Genomic DNA, 17,980 nt, shown 5'->3' with positions numbered 1-17,980 from the left:
TTTTTGTGCTTCGCAGACTTGCTGATATCTCTGAGACCCTCGCCATTGGGGTCATAACACCAATCATACTGTGTATAAGGGAGCTGCGGGCCCATCATACTGTGTATAAGGGAGCTGCGGGCCAATCACACTGTGTATAAGGGAGCTGCAGGCCAATCATACTGTGTATAAGGGAGCTGCGGGCCAATCATACTGTGATAAGGGAGCTGCGGGCCAATCATACTGTGTATAAGGGAGCTGCGGGCCCATCATACTGTGTATAAGGGAGCTGTGTGTCCATCATACTGTGTATAAGGGAGCTGTGTGTCCATCATACTGTATATAGAGGAGCTGTGTGTCCATCATACTGTGTATAAGGGAGCTGCGGGTCCATCAGACAGTGTAAAAGGGATCTGCGGGCCCATCACACTGTGTATAAGAGAGCTGTGCACACATCATACTGTGTATAAGGGAGCTGTGGGCCCATCATACTGTGTATAAGGGAGCTGCGGGCCCATCATACTGTGTATAAGGCAGCTGCGGGCCCATCATACTGTGTATAAGGGAGCTGCGGGTCCATCACACTGTGTATAAGGGAGCTGTGCACACATCATACTGTGTATAAGGGAGTTGTGGGCCCATCATACTGTGTATAAGGGAGCTGCGGGCCCATCATACTGTGTATAAGGGAGCTGCGGGCCCATCACACTGTGTATAAGGGAGCTCCGGGCCAATCATACTATGTATAAGGGAGCTGCGGGCCCATCATACTGTGTATAAGGGAGTTGTGGGCCCATCATACTGTGGATAAGGGAGCTGCGGGCCAATCACACTGTGTATAAGGGAGCTGCGGGCCAATCATACTGTGTATACGGGAGCTGCAGGCCCATCATACTGTGTATAAGGGAGCTGCGGGCCAATCATACTGTGTATAAGGGAGCTGCGGTCCCATCATACTGTGTATAAGGGAGCTGCGGGCCAATCATACTGTGTATAAGGGAGCTGTGGCCCATCATACTGTGTATAAGGGAGCTGTGGGCCCATCACACTGTGTATAAGGGAGCTACGGGCCAATCATACTGTGTATAAGGGAGCTGCGGGCCTATCATACTGTGTATACGGGAGCTGCGGGCCAATCATACTGTGTATAAGGGAGCTGCGGGCCTATCATACTGTATAAGGGAGCTGCGGGCCAATCATACTGTGTATACGGGAGCTGCGGGCCCATCATACTGTGTATAAGGGAGCTGCGGGTCCATCATACTGTGTATAAGGGAGCTGTGGGCCAATCATACTGTGTATAAGGGAGCTGCGGGCCCATCATACTGTGTATAAGGGAGCTGTGGGCCAATCATACTGTGTATAAGGGAGCTGCGAGCCCATCATACTGTGTATAAGGGAGCTGCGGGCCAATCATACTGTGATAAGGGAGCTGCGGGCCAATCATACTGTGTATAAGGGAGCTGCGGGCCCATCATACTGTGTATAAGGACCTGTGAAGGCATATTGTGCATATGGGAGCTGTTGGCCCATTACACTGTATATAGGGGAGCTCTGGGGGGCATTATACTTTCTATAGTGGAGTTCTGTCAGCATTTTACTGTGTAAAGGGGAGCAGTGAGAACATCATACTTTGTATAGGGGAGCTGTGGGGGCCTTATACTGTGTATAGGGAAGCTTTGAGCTCACCATACTGTGTATAATGGAGCAGTACATGGGGGAACTTAGGGGACATTATTAAATGTTAAGTAGGCACTTAAGCATCATTGTTATAGGGGCACTCAGAGTATTGTGACCATCAAAGTTGCATATGGTCACAATATGGCGGTAAAGTCAACGTTCGTTTTTGTATATAGATTTATTTTCAATAACAGTGCGGTCATATTCTGAGGTTCCCCTATATTCACAATTAGAGTGCGCAACCGTAGCTGTAATCAGGGTTAGCTGGTTAGAGGCCCACTCAGATGTTTCGCCCCCCTAAGTTGAAACCCTAGCTACACCTCTGCTGCTAATCATGGGTGTGGGTAAGGTTAGATTTCTCAGCTCTGCAACTTCTACAGCAGAGAAATCTCTGATTGTATCACAACTGCTGCTCCCAATAAGCTAAGTGACATATCTCTGGAATCAGGATCTCTTTCCCTACATTATACTGCAGTCAGATGAGGTAGATAAACATGGTGACAAATTCCCTTTAAATTTATGCAGTAAGAGCCTGAGTGCCTTCTAGTGTAATCTGCAGGCAGCCAACCTTTACAAATGTCTTTGCAAGCATTTGGAGCTATGGCTCAGAAAAATAGAGACTCTAGCACTATTAATACTAATTAATTTGTATATGAGAAGAGTTTGGACCTATTTAGTGAAAAATAAATGTGCATATGCTGCTGCTATGCTGAGTAAAGCACAACTTTATTTCCAGAGATATTCTAGAGCTGTAACAACGCAACACACTAGAAAGGGCCTCCATATTGACCACCAAGAAATCCATAATGGTGGTTAATTATCAACAGAATGAATTCAGCTCAGCCAATCAATGGCTATATAGGTGATTGACTGAGTTGGCATTTCTAACTATTTCTGAAGTTTCAAAATGGGACCTTGAACAAGTGACCATCAGGGACAAGGTGGCGGCAGGACATAATCTGCAATGGTTCAGTGATGGTGAGTATCACTGCTTTTACTTTTAACTGGTCTTAATAAATTTAACTAGTTGAATAATTATTTTAAAACACAAAACATCACTACATAAACCTAATTAATAATAAAGCACCATTAATTCTATCATTCAAAACTGCATGTGAAATTTTTTGGTTCAGCATTTTATGATACATATTATTGAGACAAAGTCAGAAATGGAACTAGCAGAAAGTAGCTGACCTTCCTTTATATATTCTACTGAGGGTTAATCCACTTGTGGCTTCATTTCATAAAACTGCCACAAAAACTGTAGTGTTTTCCAACAAATCTCTACCTTAAGGGTTCATTCTCACATGCGAGAAACTCGGATGAGTCTCGCATGTTAATACCCGGCGCTGCTGCCGGCACTCAGATCGGAGCGTGCGGCCGTATAGCAATATATGAAGCCGCACACTCCGCTCCTGAGTGCCGGGTGCAGTGCTGGGTATTGACGTGTGAGACTCATCCGAGTTTCTCGCATGTGAGTGGAGCGCCCCCAGACGCAGGGCCGCGGGGTACTTGGTACCGGGCCTCTTTGTCTCGGTTCTGGGGTTGTCACGGTGGCTAGACCTGGTCCGTGACCCTGCTAAGGGGCGTCCAATGAAAGGTGTGATCAGGGCCGGCTCCAGGTTTTTGAGGGCCCCGGGCGAAAGAGTCTCAGTGGGCCCCCCTTTAACACATACCACGATTCATGATCGCATATAAACACAGCCATGTAGTATGTAACACAGCCCACGTAGTATATAGCACAGCCACATAGCATATAACACAGCCATGTAGTATATAACGGCCCACGTGGTATATAGAACAGCCATGTAGTATATAGCACAGCCCACGTAGCATATAACAGCCCATATAGTATATAGCACAGCCACATATTATATAACACAGCCCACGTAGTATATAGAACAGCCACGTAGCATATAGCACAACCCACGTAGCATATAACAGCCCACGTAGTATATAACACGGCCCACGTAGTATATAGCACAGCCATGTAGTATATAGAACAGCCATGTAGTATATAGCACAGACATGTAATATACAGCCCAGCCCCCCTCCCCCCAAGAATGGCCCACAGTCCAGTACTCACTGTTAGTTACAAAAAAAAAACACTCCTCACCTCTCAACGTTCCCGCGCCGAGCTGCTCCCTCCCTGCTCCGGTGTCGGCAGCTGCCGCTGCACTGCCTGACACACAGCGAGTGCGCGATGACGTCATCGTGCACCTGCAGCGGCAGTGTCAGAGGCAGAGTGGGGAATGATGGGAGAGGGAGCGTCAGGTGATGCTCTCTCCTCCATCATTTGCTTTGAACTTTACCGGGAGACGCCGGTAACGTTCAAAGCGGCGGTGGGGGAGTTGGCGCTTGCGACAGGTGGCCCCCCTGCCTCACAGGGGCCCCATAGCAGCTGCGTGATGTGCCGCTAGCTGAGGGCCCCTGGGGGAGCGTAGGCCCTAGGCACTGGCAGCTGCCTGCCCATAACGCCGGCCCTGAATGGGCCCCCCTGTCTCGCCAGGGCCCCGGCACTTGCCCGGGTACGCCGGGTGCTGGCGCCGGCCCTGGGTGTGATGGTGGTGCGTGGTGCAAGGCGCAATGAATAACGAGGACACAGGGTTGCGGTCTCTTTACCTCTTTACTGAAGGCTTCAGGATCCGCAATCCAGAGTACTGCTAACAGGGCTGGCTGAGACCGGCCGGTCCGAAGGCACATCCAGAGTTCCCTTTGCAGGTGGAAATCAGTGCCTACCTTCTAGCGCCTGTGTGTTGTAGTACCTCCCTGCTGAGCACCACGGGATAGTCCTCACAACTGTTATGTCTGTTTCTGATGTTCTTTCTCACAACTCGTATCTGTTCTGATGTTCTTCTCCGTCCCCCAGATGATATGGATAGGACGCACCCGTATGACGGGTAGGCCTGTAGTTCTTCCGGGACCCTAGCGTCGCCCCTCTCCCACAATTGCCCCCTATGTCTGCTTAGGTGATTTAGGTGAGACAGACAACCTAAAGTCAACTGCCCTGGCCAGAGTGTGACGTGTAATGTGTGACTGTGATACCTGTTCAGGTGAACTCCTTAAGTGCCATCAGAAGTACCATCATGCCCCTTAGTGGCGGAGCGTCAGTACTGCAACGACCAGGACTCTGGGGCGCTGCATGAGTATGAGCCATAATAATGAGCCTCAAAAATATTTCAACTTAATTAATTAGTAAAATCAGCGCCTTTTGCTTGGGAAAGAAACAAATAGGTCGACCTCTTCAGTTTATAGCATTTTCTGCCGGTCTAAATCTCACTCATGGTCTGCAACATTAATGTCAGCAGAAAGAAGCAGGATGATAATGTGCATTGCTTTTTTCAGTATTACAACAGCCATAGGGCAGGCAGCCCCTTCATCTGAGACAAACCTGAGAGTGATACAGAAGAGTAATTGAGTTCAAATGATAAATTGGCTCCATGTTTCAAATCAACTTGTCGTCTTGTTCTCACCAGCAAGGTGTAGGAGTCAGAAAAGATTGTGTTTTTATTAAGCAGATCTATTATTACTTCCTACACACATATGCCCAACCTGACTTTATATTATTTCAGTATTTTGTGTCAGAGTAATCAACATGCGGCTGTCAGGCAGTGTCTGACAAGTTACTGTTCTTACCATTTCAGGCAGAACTTTCCATGGCTTCTGTGACATTATAAAGTAAGTTTTTTGAATTGTAGGTAGAAATAATTACGGTAACTCTTGTGCAAATGTATACATAGTATATCATAAGGATGTGATCTCACAGGACAGTTTGGTTTAGGGTTTGCATAGCTATTATGTAGCCATGGAAAGTATAATGCATAGACAAAGCAGATTTTGCAGCAATCAATTGCATGTTAATGGAATACAAATCTGAGGGTCTACTCACCTATCACAATTAAATCAGGGGTGTTTTGCAAAAATCACAAAAAAAAAGAAACTAAAACGGTTCAGCAATCAGGAACAGACATAGCATTGGTGCAACCTGTTCAGTCAAATAGAGGCCCGGGAGGTAAGGGGACCACTACCAGCTCCAACCAAGTGGAACATTGCATTATGATACACAGGGGACCTCTTCTGTCTGTGTCTGCTCCTCAGCCGAGATTTGAATGGGTTATTCAGGACTATCTTATTATTTTACTATGTGCCTAAGAACTAACAGGTAGGTAGTTGTTAACTGTCTGTTCTACCACCTGCTGCCTCAGAGCGGTCACAGACAGCTCCTGCCGGCGATTCTACTGCTTCACATCAGTAGAGCAGTTCTTCATTTTTCAAGCTGCTCTGTAGATGGACAGTGACTGCTGACATCACGTTTATTAACAGCTGACTTCCCGCAGTTAGGCAACGGAGTTGGGTGTCTATCAGCATGACATCGGCAGTCACACCACATCAGTATAGCAACTCTGCTGGCATCACGGCATGGCCTCTCATCTCTCACACTATCTTACCCACTGCTCCAGGTCATGTTGTGGTTTCTGTTTGTTGCCAGCTCCATATTCTGTGCCTCTGCTCTCTGCATGCTTCCTGGCTGTGTGCATAGGGGGCAGCGCCAGAACTCTCTGGTTCTTATAGAATCAGGGCGCACCTGTCTAATCTGTTCCTGACCAATTACCAAAAGGCCTCCAGTATTTAGGGCAGCTGCACCCTGTGGACTGGGCCTGTGCAATGTGTTAACTCAGTTTGTGTTTTGCTTCTGGGCTGCCAGGCCTTTCTCTGTGTCTTGCCTTCTCTGAAGGCTGTTCTCCTTGCTTTGCCTTGTATCTTGCTGTCTGCCCTCCAGGAGGCTGTATATCCTGGTCCCTGTTTCTTTGTTCTTATACCTTGTCTTGTTCCATTACCTTGTCTGAACTTTGTCCTATCTCTGTCTCCTTGTCTGTGGTTTCTTTCCCTGCAGTGCCTCTCTGCTCTCAGCTCCACACTCTGCAACCTTGCTTTACTTCTTACTCTGCACTCTGTGCGTTTGCTTTGCACTTGGCTCTGTACTCTGTGCCTTCACTCTGCTCTTGGATCTGTACTGTGTGCCTTCACTCTGCTCTTGGCTCTGCACTCTGTGCCTTCACTCTACTGTTGGCTCTGCACTCTGTGCCTTCACTCTGCTCTTGGCTCTGAACTTTGTGGTTCTACCCTTGTCTCTCTGCAGCTTTGCCTCTGCTCCACACTCCTGTGTCTCTGCCGTTCCTGCCAGCCCTGTGTCTCTGCCGTTCCTGCCAGCCCTGTGTATCTGCCGTTCCTGCCAGCCCTGTGTCTCTGCTGTTCCTGCCAGCCCTGTGTCTCTGCCGTTCCTGCCAGCCCTGTGTCTCTGCCGTTCCTGCCAGCCTTGTGTCTCTGCCGTTCCTGCCAGCCCTGTGTCTCTGCTGTTCCTGCCAGCCCTGTGTCTCTGCTGTGCCTGCCAGCTTTGTGTCTCTGCCGTGACTGCCAGCTTTGTGCATCTGCCATGCCTGCCAGCCTTGTGTCTCTGCCGTGCCTGCCAGCCTTGTGTCTCTGCTGTTCCTGCCAGCCCTGTGTCTCTGCCAGCCCTGTGTCTTAACCGTGCTAGCCTACTCGTCTGAGTTTCATCTGTGCTCATCTGCTAGTCCTGCCTGATGCCCGCACCTGTCCTAGTGTTCCTGTTCTCCAAGTGGGATCAGCAGCCACAGCCAGACACCACCCTGGATTAGCACCTGGCAGCTGCCTGCTGCACAAGTCTGACCTCACCATCAGAGGCTCCAGTGAAGACCAAGGCAGCTGTCATAGTCACACCCCTTCCAGGGTAGTTGGTTTGTGGCACAGTGGGGTCACTAACCCCCGAGCTCACGCCCACCAGTCAGGGCGTGAGCATGACAATCAGTAGAGCAGAGTTGAAGAGAAGCAGTGGCTGTGTCAACATTACGTCAGGAGAAGCCGCAGATTAGGCATTAGGTCTGTGACCAGTCTGAGCAGGCAGAGATTGGCGGTGGATAGCAACTACCTGCTTATTAGTTCTTAGGAGTAAAACAATAAAATATTAGCGGATAACTCCTTTAATGAATTTTCTATAGGGATAATGTAGGGAGCCACTCCATATACAGTACGTCGGTTCTTAAAACAAAAGGATCCAGTAAGATTTCAACTGTCCAATTCTCTATGCTGAATGTGTGATTCATAGTAATAAAACACCCATATTTGTATCTATATTTTCTTCATCCATTCTGTCATTAGCGCAATGCAGTTTGTTGGCATGTAATTGTTCATTTATTTTTATGGCTTTTTGGTTAAGATTGCTTTTAATGAAACCAATGTTATGCTCTTGTTCTATAAGCCAAAATATGTTTAAAATAAACTTTGGCCCCCAAACAGAGAGATAAGACAATATTATATTATTCATATGGAGTTAGAGTGGTTTGTGAAAGTATTCACCTGCTTGGCATGTTTCATGTTTTGCTATCTTACAACCTGGAATTTCACTAGGTTTTTTATTAGGGGTTTCATCAGTTCATATAAAGAACACAATCAAAATCATAGGTCCAAAAAATTATGTTTATGCACTTCAAAAATACATCAGAATAACAGAATCAAATGGTAAGTCCTTCCACCTGATAATAAGAGAATCCAAACAAATGGACTTTTATTAATTAGCATAATTATAAAACTATTTAAAAGGACAGGGAATATAACCTCCAAAAAAGGAGGGGAAGAAGCTGCAAGACCATTGTTAAAAGGTGTTGATGATAACGGGGAGGTAGAAGTGATAGATGATAGGGATCCTACTATTCCTGCTGTGCTAGTGCCAAGGAGTGAATAGATAACCACAGTTTACAATGCAGTCCACTATAGGGCTCTGTAGTACACTTATGCTGAGGTACTTACCACCCAAGGTGGTAACGTTATCCTATACCTATCTTCAGGTACAGCTTGAAGTAGTACATTGACAAAGTGATTGTTATTTCCCCGCCCAGAGATGGTAAGTGGTCTCAAGATGACGTGCACTGTTCCACTCACACCGGGCGCCGTTTAGTTGCTCGCTTCTTCTATCCTCTATCTCACCTTTCTCCCCATTATCACCAACACTTTTTAACAACGGTCTTGCAGTCGCTTCCCCTCCTTTTTTGGAGATTATATTCCCTGTCCTTTTAAATGGTTTTATAATTTTGCTAATTCATAAAAGTACCGTATAAGCCGACCCAAGTATAAGCCAACCCGAGTATAAGCCGACCCCCCTAATTTTGCCACAAAAAACTGGGAAAACTTAATGACTCGAGTATAAGCCTATTGTGGAAAATGCAGCAGCTACCGGTAAATGTCAAAAGTAAAAATAGATACCAATAAAAGTAAAATTAATTGAGACATCAGTAGGTTAAGTGTTTTTGAATATCCATATTGAATCAGGAGCCCCATATAATGCTCCATAAAGTTTATGATGGCCCCATAAGATGCTCCATATTAAAATATGCCCCATATAATCCTGCAAAAAAGTTAATAATGGCCCCATAAGATGCTCCATAGACACATTTGCCCGATATAATGCTGCACAAATGTTGACTATGGCCCCATAAGAAGCTCCATAAAGATATTTGCCCCATATAGTGCTGCACAAACCTTGATTATGGCCCCATAAGATGCTCCATACAGACCCTTGCCCATATAATGCTCCACAAACGTTAATTATAGCCCCATAAGATGCTCCATAAAGATATTTGCACCATATAGTGCTGCACAAACCTTGATTATGGCCCCATAAGAAGCTCCATACAGACACTTGCCCCATATATTGCTCCACAAATGTTAATTATGGCCCCATAAGATGCTCCATAAAGATATTTGCACCATATAGTGCTGCACAAACGTTGATTATGGCCCCATAAGATGCTCCATAAAGATATTTGCGCCATATAGTGCAGCAAAAACATTGATTATGGCCCCATAAGATGCTCCATAAAGATATTTGCGCCATATAGTGCTGCACAAACGTTGATTATGGCCCCATAAGATGCTCCATAAAGATATTTGCGCCATATAGTGCTGCACAAATGTTAATTATGGCCCCATAAGATGCTCCATAAAGATATTTGCGCCATATAGTGCTGCACAAATGTTAATTATGGCCCCATAAGATGCTCCATAAAGATATTTGCGCCATATAGTGCCGCACAAACGTTAATTATGGCCCCATAAGATGCTCCATAAAGATATTTGCGCCATATAGTGATGCACAAACGTTGATTATGGCCCCATAAGATGCTCCATAAAGATATTTGCGTCATATAGTGCTGCACAAACATTGATCATGGCTTCATACAAACACTTGCCCCATTTGCTGTTGCTGCGATAAAAAAAAAATCACATACTCACCTCTCGTCGCTCAGGCCCCCGGCACTTTCAATATTCACCTGACTTCGTTCCGGCGCCACTCCATCTTCAGCATCTTCTGCACTGACGTTCAGGCAGAGGGCACGCACTAACCACGTCATCGCGCCTGACCTGAGCCTCACTGCAGAAGACGCTGAAGACGGAGCGGCGCCGGAACGAGGAGCAGGTGAATATAGTGCAGCGCTCCCCTCCCCGTTATACTCACCTGCTCCTGGCGTGGTGCAGTCCCTGTTTCCCCAGCGCCACAGCTTCCTGTATTGAGCGGTCACCGTTACCGCTCATTACAGTAATGAATATGCGGTTACAACCCTATGGGAGGTGGAGCCGCATATTCATTACTGAAATGAGCGGTACCATGTGACCGCTCAGTACAGGAAGAAGGTGCGGCGCTGGGGAAGCAGGGACCTGCAGGGACCGCGCCAGGAGTAGGTGAGTATAATTAGACAGCCACCGCTCCCCCTCCCCTGCCGACCCCTGTCTATGACTCGAGTATAAGCCGAGAGGGGGACTTTCAACCCCAAAAAATGGGCTGAAAATCTTGGCTTATACTCGAGTATATACGGTACATTTTTTTATCTCTATTTGTTTGGATTCTCTTCTTATCAGGTGGAATGACTTACCACCTGATTCTGTTATTCTCATGTAAAGAACATGCCTACAACTGGACATTTCTTTTTCATTTTAGTGTGAAGCAAACAACAAATATGACAAACTAACTGAAAACTTCAGTGTGAATAATTATTCACCCCCTAAAGTCAGTTCATTGTAGAGCTGCTTTTTGCGGTAATTACAGCTGCAAGTTGCTTTGGATAAGTCTCTATTTGCTTTCCACATCTTCACTGTGATTTTTGCCAATTCCTCAAGGCAAAACTGCTCCAGTTCCTTCAAGTTAGATGGCTTCCTCTGGTGAATAGAGATCTTCAAGTCTGACCACAGATTCTGAATTGGATTAAGGTCTTTGACTAGGCCACTCCAAAACATTTGCACATTTCCCCTTAAACCAGTTGAGTGTTACTTTAGCAGTATGCTTTGGGTCATTGTCTTGATGGAAGGTGAATCTCCATCCCACTATCAAATTAATGACAGATTGAAACAGGTTTTGATCAAGAATATCCCTGTATTTCGCAACATCTTCCCCTCAACTCAAACCATTTTCTCTGTCTCTGCTGCCAAAAACATCCCACAGCATGATGTTGCCTGCATGTTTAACTGTGGGGATGGTGTTTTGGGGGGTGATGAGATGTGTTAGTTTGGCACCAGACATTATATTTACCTTGGTGGCCAACAAGTTCAATTTTGGGCTAATCTGACCACAGCACCTTCCTCCATACATTTGAGGAGTCTCCCACATGTACTTTGGCAAACTTCAAAATGCGCCTTGCAATTTTTGTGTGTAAGTAAAGGCTTTTCTCTGCCCACTCTTTCATATAGGCCACCTCTATGGAGTGTATTGTGGTCATAGGACAGATACTGCAGTCTCTGCTTGGGAACACTACAGGTCCTTCAATGTTACCTTTGGTGTCTGTGCCGTCTCTCTGATTAATGCCCTCTTTGCCTGGACTGAGAGTTTTGGTGGGCAGTCCTCTGTTCACAGGTTTGTTGTGGTAGGAGACTTTCTTGGTCTTCATGGTGTTGTTTGGTTCATGGTGCTTACTTAATGGTGTCGCAGCCTCTTTTACCTTTCAGAAAAGGTATGCATATAACTGACAGACCATGTGATATTGAAATTGCACACTGGTGGACTTCCTTTCACTAAGCATGTGACTTCTGAATGTAATTGGCAAGCAATTACATTCATAAATTTTAGGGTATTCATCTCAAAAGGGGTGAATACATATGCACGTGCCACATTTTAGTTATGTAATGCCTTAAATTTAATTTATGCCTATATTTTTCTCATTCCACTTTACCAACTTAGACTATTTAGTGCTACTACTGATGCATCACACACAAGTTGGATTCCAAAATATTTAAACACAGATTGCAATGTAACAAAATAGGTAAAAAGTCAAGGGGGTGAATTAGTTTGCAAACCAGTGTATATGACGGTGAGTAATGCTGGCTGCTAACAGAGGAATTGTTCTGTGTATGAATTCTATTTTTCTCCTTCAATGTCCTTTCAGGTTTTTCTTAGCATTAAACTTAATCTACATACTAAAATTTGTACTATACTTTACTATGCAAAGAAGCAATTTAACATCATCTTTACCATTAACCACTGCACCCCCGAACCTAATTTCACCTTCATAATCAGGCCAAATTTTACAATTCTGACCAGTGCTACTTTATGTGGTAAACACACGTGGTCAAAATTGTTGGTACCCCTTGTTTAATGACAGAAAAACTCACAATGGTCACAGAAATTACTTGAATCTGAGAAAAGTAAGAATTATTAAAAAATCTCTGAAAATGAACAAATGAAAGTCGACATTGTTTTCAAACATGTTTCCACAGAATAAAAAAAAAAATAAAACTCATGAAATAGGCATGGGAAGAAATGATGGTACCCTTAACTTAATACTTTGTTGCACAACCTTTTCAGGCAATCACTGCAATCAAACGATTCCTGTAACTGTCAATGAGAGTTCTGCACCTCTCGACAGATATTTTGGCCCACTCCTCCAGAGCAAACTGCTCCAGTTGTGTTGTGTTTGAAGGTTGCCTTTTCCAGACGGCATGTTTCAGCTTTTTCCAAAGATGCTCAATAGGATTTAGGTCAGGACTCATACAGTAGAAGGACACTTCAGAATAGTCCTATGTTTTCCTCAGTCATTCTTGGGTGTTTATAGCTTAGGGTCATTACATTATCCCATTGCAAGACCCTTGACATGCAACTGAGACCAAGCTTTCTTACACTGGGCAGGACATTTCTCTCTAGAATCCCTTGAGATTTCATTGTACCCTGCACAGATTCTAGACACCCTGTGCCAAATGCAGAAAAGCAGCCCCAGAACATAACAGAGCCTCCTCCATGTTTCACAGTAGGAACAGTGTTCTTTTCTTGATATACTTCATTTTTCCATCTGTGAACATCGAGCTGATGTGCTTTGCCAAAAAGTTCCATTTTGTCTCATCTGTCCATAGGACATTCTCCCAGAAGCTTTGTGGCTTGTCAACATGCAGTGTGGCAAATTCCAGTCTGGCTTTTTTATGATTTTGTTTTAACAATGGTGTCCTCCTTGGTTGTCTCCCATGAAGTTCACCCTGGCTCATACAATGACGGATGGTGCGATCTGACACAGATGTTCCTTGAGCTTCAAGTTCACCTTTAATCTGTTTAGAAGTATTTCTGGGCTCTTTTGTTACCATTCGTATTATCCGTCTCTTTGATTTGTCATCAATTTTCCTCCTGCGACCACGTCCAGGGAGGTTGGCTGCAGTCCCATGGATCTTAAAATTTCTGAATAATATGTTCAACTGTGGTCACAGGAGCATCAAGATGCTTGGAGATGGTCTTATAACTTTTACCTTTAACATGTTTGTCTAAAATTTTCTGTCTAATCTCCTGAGACAACTCTTTCCTTTGCTTCCTCTGGTCCATGTTGAGTGTGATACACACCATGTCACCAAACAGCACAGTGAGTATATGTAGCCCTATATATAGGCCCACTCACTGATTCCAAGATTGTAGACACCTGTGATGCTAGTTAGTGGACACATCTTGATTTAACATGTTCCTTTTGTCACATTATTTTCCCGGGTAACCATAATTTCTGTCCAGGCCTATTTCATGAGTTTTATTTTTTTTTTTATTCTGTGGAAGTGTAGGGAGCAGAGCCAAACTTGCGGTCTCTCTTGCGTGTCTGGGCCGGAACTGTCGGGGCTGTCAACAGTATTTCAGGGGGAAGAGATTCCGGACCGGAGCAGTTCAGGACACCTGACGAATGGGTCCGACATAAATAGCAGTCTGAGCGGGAAGACGGGACACTTGATGGGGAACAAGCTTGTAAGTAGTGAGACGGTTGACTCCCTCTCGATGGACCCATGCCACCTAGCTGTCCTTGTATCCCCCAGCTAGCGATATTGCCGACACATACTACCCCCAGCCCAGAGAGACATCCGCAGCAGGTAGTGACCAGGATAAAGTACATACCTTGGCTCCACTCACCACCGCAAAGGCACTAATTAGTCCGATCCTTGCGGTGCCTGCTAAGGACCGGCCTGTGGCTGTGTCCGCTAGACTGTGTGCTTCAACTGCGGCCTTGTCTACTGAACTTTCCGCTTCTTCCACTGTGATCCACAGATCCATCATCTCTATCCCACCGTGTGCCCGGATCAGTAGATCACGTGCCGAAGGACCCGGAGGCTTTGTCGTCACCAGGAGACAGTGCATCGCTCTTCTGTGGGACCGCATCAGAGACATCTTGTGCTGCCTGCGGCACAGCCGAGGGATCTTGCAGCCACCTTTCTCCAGCACATAGAGACTGAAAAGTTAACCTGTTACTTTCTTCTGCATTTGACTTTCCCCCATCCTCAAGTTCACATCCTTTACCCCTTTGCTTGTACCATTACTGTTGATATATAAAGAACCTGTTAACCCTTTCTCTGCCTCCTGTGTGTCACTGCATCCTACGCACCTGCTAGCATTCTACAGACGCATGGTTGAAAAGCAATGTCTGACTTTCATTTGTTCATTTTCATAGATCTTTTATTTATTCTTTTGTGAGATACAAGTTATTTCTGTGACCACTGTGGGTTTTTCTGTCATTAAACGAGGGGTACCAACAATTTTGACCACATGTGTAACTATGTTACAGATCCCACTGATTTTGAAATTGTTTTTAATGATTCATGATAGTGCTAAACATTTTTCGATAAAACTTTAATTTTTGTGCCCTTGAATCAGATCGTCATGACACACAAAATAGTTAATAAATAACATTTCCCACATGTTTACTTTACATGAGCAGAATTTTTGAAACATAATTTTTTTAGTTAGGAAGTTAGAAGGTTTAAAAGTTGACTAGCGATTTCTCATTTTTCCAACATTTACAAAACCATTTTTTGGGGGGTCCACATTACATTTGAAGTGACTTTGAGGGGTCTATATGGTTAAAAATATCCCAAAGTGACACCATTAAGGTGCTCAAAACAACTTTCAAGAAGTTTATTAACCCTTCAGGTGCTTCATAGGAACGGAAGCAATGTGGAAGGAAAAAATTAACATTTAACTTTTTTTCACAAATATTTTACTTTAAAACTTTTTTTTTTTATTTCACAAAGGTAACTCAAGAAAATTGACCACAAAATTTGTTGTGCAATTTCTCCTGAGTACGCAGATACCCCATATATGGCAGAAAATTACTGTGCGGTAGAATATAAGGGCTCAGCTCAGAAAGGAAATAGTGATGGTTTGGAAGGCAAATTTTGATGGAATGGTCTGTGGGCATTGCATCGTGTTTCGAGAGCCCCTGATGTGCCTAAACATTGTAAACATTTTCTCATGCATTGAGTGGTGCCATAAGTGAGGTGACTGGGGTTGATCAGGTATGAACTTTGGTGAACTTTTTCACGTCCCCTCACGCTGTACTCTGACATCATCATCATCATCATCATCATCAGACATGTTATCTGATGATCATTCCAGTGATCAGAGCACGTGTTTGCCACGCTGTCACGCAGATGACAGCATGGCAAACAACAGATGTTAAGGCCCCCCATTCATCTGAATGGGGTGTGGGTTCAGGTACTGGTAATGAGGCAGATGGAGTCACTGTGGTCACCGTCTGACATGTGATCGTGCTGTGTCTGTCTTTTTAGGCGTGTATAAAATCATCATCAATACATGAATACATCATCAGAACAACCATCACTACATGAATATGTCACCAGAACCGAAATACATCACTAAAGCCACAGTGCATACTGGTATACTCAATCGAAATGTCATCAGGAGACAGAGGCTATCATCACTGCCACAGACCCTGCCACCTCCCTGAAACAAAGTGTCATCAGTGACGCTCATTTCAGGGGCTAGACTAGTCCTTGCGTGATGTGCACTCTGCAATATACACAAACACAGCACGCCGTCACGCTGGCTCAGATTAGTAGTAACGAGCAGGCATTAGGGTACACTGTAATTGTGTGTTCTAAGATTACTCAGCATGTAGAGACCAGCGACGACTTCCGCAAGTTATGTCATCGGTCTCTGCATACCGGGTATTTTGACACTGTGCACTGACACTTGTCGGCTTGTTACTGCTGATCTGAGCTGGCAAGTGAGCGCAATGGCCCAGGCCCTGAAAGGAGCATCTTTGATGATGCTTAGATTCAGGGAGTGGGGCAGGGTCTGTGGCAGTGACCGCAACCTCTGCCTCCTGATGATGCTTCATTTGATGATGTCAGCATGCTCTGGGTTTCTCCAATGAAGTGTCATCAAAAAGAAAGTGAAAATAAAAAAAGAAAAGCAGTTAGATAGTGTAATTAGCCCATTACTTGCCAAATTAAAATTTTTACAAGTACAGATTTTTCAGACAAGGGTGTCCCAATATTCAATTAAAAATGACAATGACATGATTTCCTATTTTGAAAACATTCATTTTACAAACACAACACAAAAAATTGGACCTAATTATAAAAATTATAAAATCTTAGTTGCTAGAAGCTAAAGATTAGGCGTCCCAAAAAAAAGGACATTGGTCAATAATGGGTTAGGGAAGAATAGGGAATTTTGAATTAAAGTGTATTAGAAAATAGTATAGATTATGGCATAAAATAGAGATTTTTGGATGAAAATTCATTTCTATTTCAGACCATTCTTTTAAGATTACAGATAATTTATAAAAATTAGGTAAAAAAAGCAATGACATTTCCCATAGGAACTACTATATGTAATGTTTTTACAGTAGTAGAAGACAACATTTATACCACAGGTTTCTGTTCCTTTACGTAGTTTCAGTACATGTGCTCCCAATAAATCTTTGTCCACAACAGATGTAAGGCTTTCTGGAATCAGCAGCCCATGTGGCATGGTGTTATAGGGACAGTATTGTCTATTAAAAGAATTGTTTCCATCACAGACTACGTCATAGTGATATTCTGTACATAAGGAATTTTATTTCCTTTGTCTCACATAACGATCAATACACAAACACAAAGCGGTTTAGATTTCAGAGAACATTTTCGATTTCTGAAAGCTTCATCTTAGCAATCAAGCAAAAAAAAAAGTGTAGCACATACTAATTAAAAAATAAACAAATAAAATAACTGCTTTCTTGTCTATAATACAATTGTCTGAGCTAGCTCAATTGGCTACATAATATACCGTAGCTTTATTCTTATAATAAACCCTGTATTCTAAAATATTAAATTATAGGCCAGTAAGCTTAACCTCTGCTGTGGGTAAAATCCTGGAGGGCATTCTAAGGGATGCTATACTGGAGTATCTGAAGAGGAATAACCTCATGACCCAGTATCAGCACGGGTTTACTAGGGACCGTTCATGTCAGACTAATTTGATCAGCTTCTATGAAGAGGTAAGTTCCGGACTGGACCAAGGGAACCCAGTAGATGTAGTGTATATGGACTTTTCAAAAGCTTTTGATACGGTGCCACACAAAAGGTTGTTACATAAAATGAGAATAATGGGGATAGGGGAAAATATGTGTAAGTGGGTTGAGAGCTGGCTCAGGGATAGGAAACAAAGGGTGGTTATTAATGGAGCACACTCGGACTGGGTCGCGGTTAGCAGTGGGGTACCACAGGGGTCAGTATTGGGCCCTCTTCTTTTTAACATATTTATTAATGACCTTGTAGGGGGCATTCAGAGTAGAATTTCAATATTTGCAGATGACACTAAACTCTGCAGGGTAATCAATACAGGGGAGGACAATTTTATATTACAGGATGATTTATGTAAACTAGAAGCTTGGGCTGATAAATGGCAAATGAGCTTTAATGGGGATAAATGTAAGGTCATGCACTTGGGTAGAAGTAATAAGATGTATAACTATGTGCTTAATTCTAAAACTTTGGGCAAAACCGTCAATGAAAAAGA

At 44.1% G+C, this 17,980-nt stretch overlaps 1 protein-coding gene across 4 annotated transcripts in view; it reads left to right on the top strand.

Annotated features, from left to right (window-relative positions):
* ERICH6B (glutamate rich 6B) overlaps positions 1-17,980 on the top strand; it is a 412,645-nt gene that overhangs the window by 124,127 nt on the left and 270,538 nt on the right. The window contains exon 1 of one of the 4 annotated variants that reach the window (XM_077297368.1): positions 5,323-5,337. The exons of the other annotated variants lie outside the window; for them this stretch is intronic. The gene's annotated coding sequence lies outside the window, so the exon portion shown is untranslated. Of the gene's footprint in view, positions 1-5,322; positions 5,338-17,980 lie in introns of those variants that run through there. 4 annotated transcript variants of the gene reach the window in all.

This window comes from Ranitomeya variabilis, chromosome 3, assembly GCF_051348905.1.
Source record: "Ranitomeya variabilis isolate aRanVar5 chromosome 3, aRanVar5.hap1, whole genome shotgun sequence".
Taxonomy (NCBI): Eukaryota; Metazoa; Chordata; class Amphibia; order Anura; family Dendrobatidae; genus Ranitomeya; species Ranitomeya variabilis.
The sequence above is the reverse complement of the archived record's forward strand: the minus strand, read 5'-3'. Positions and strand labels throughout refer to the sequence as shown.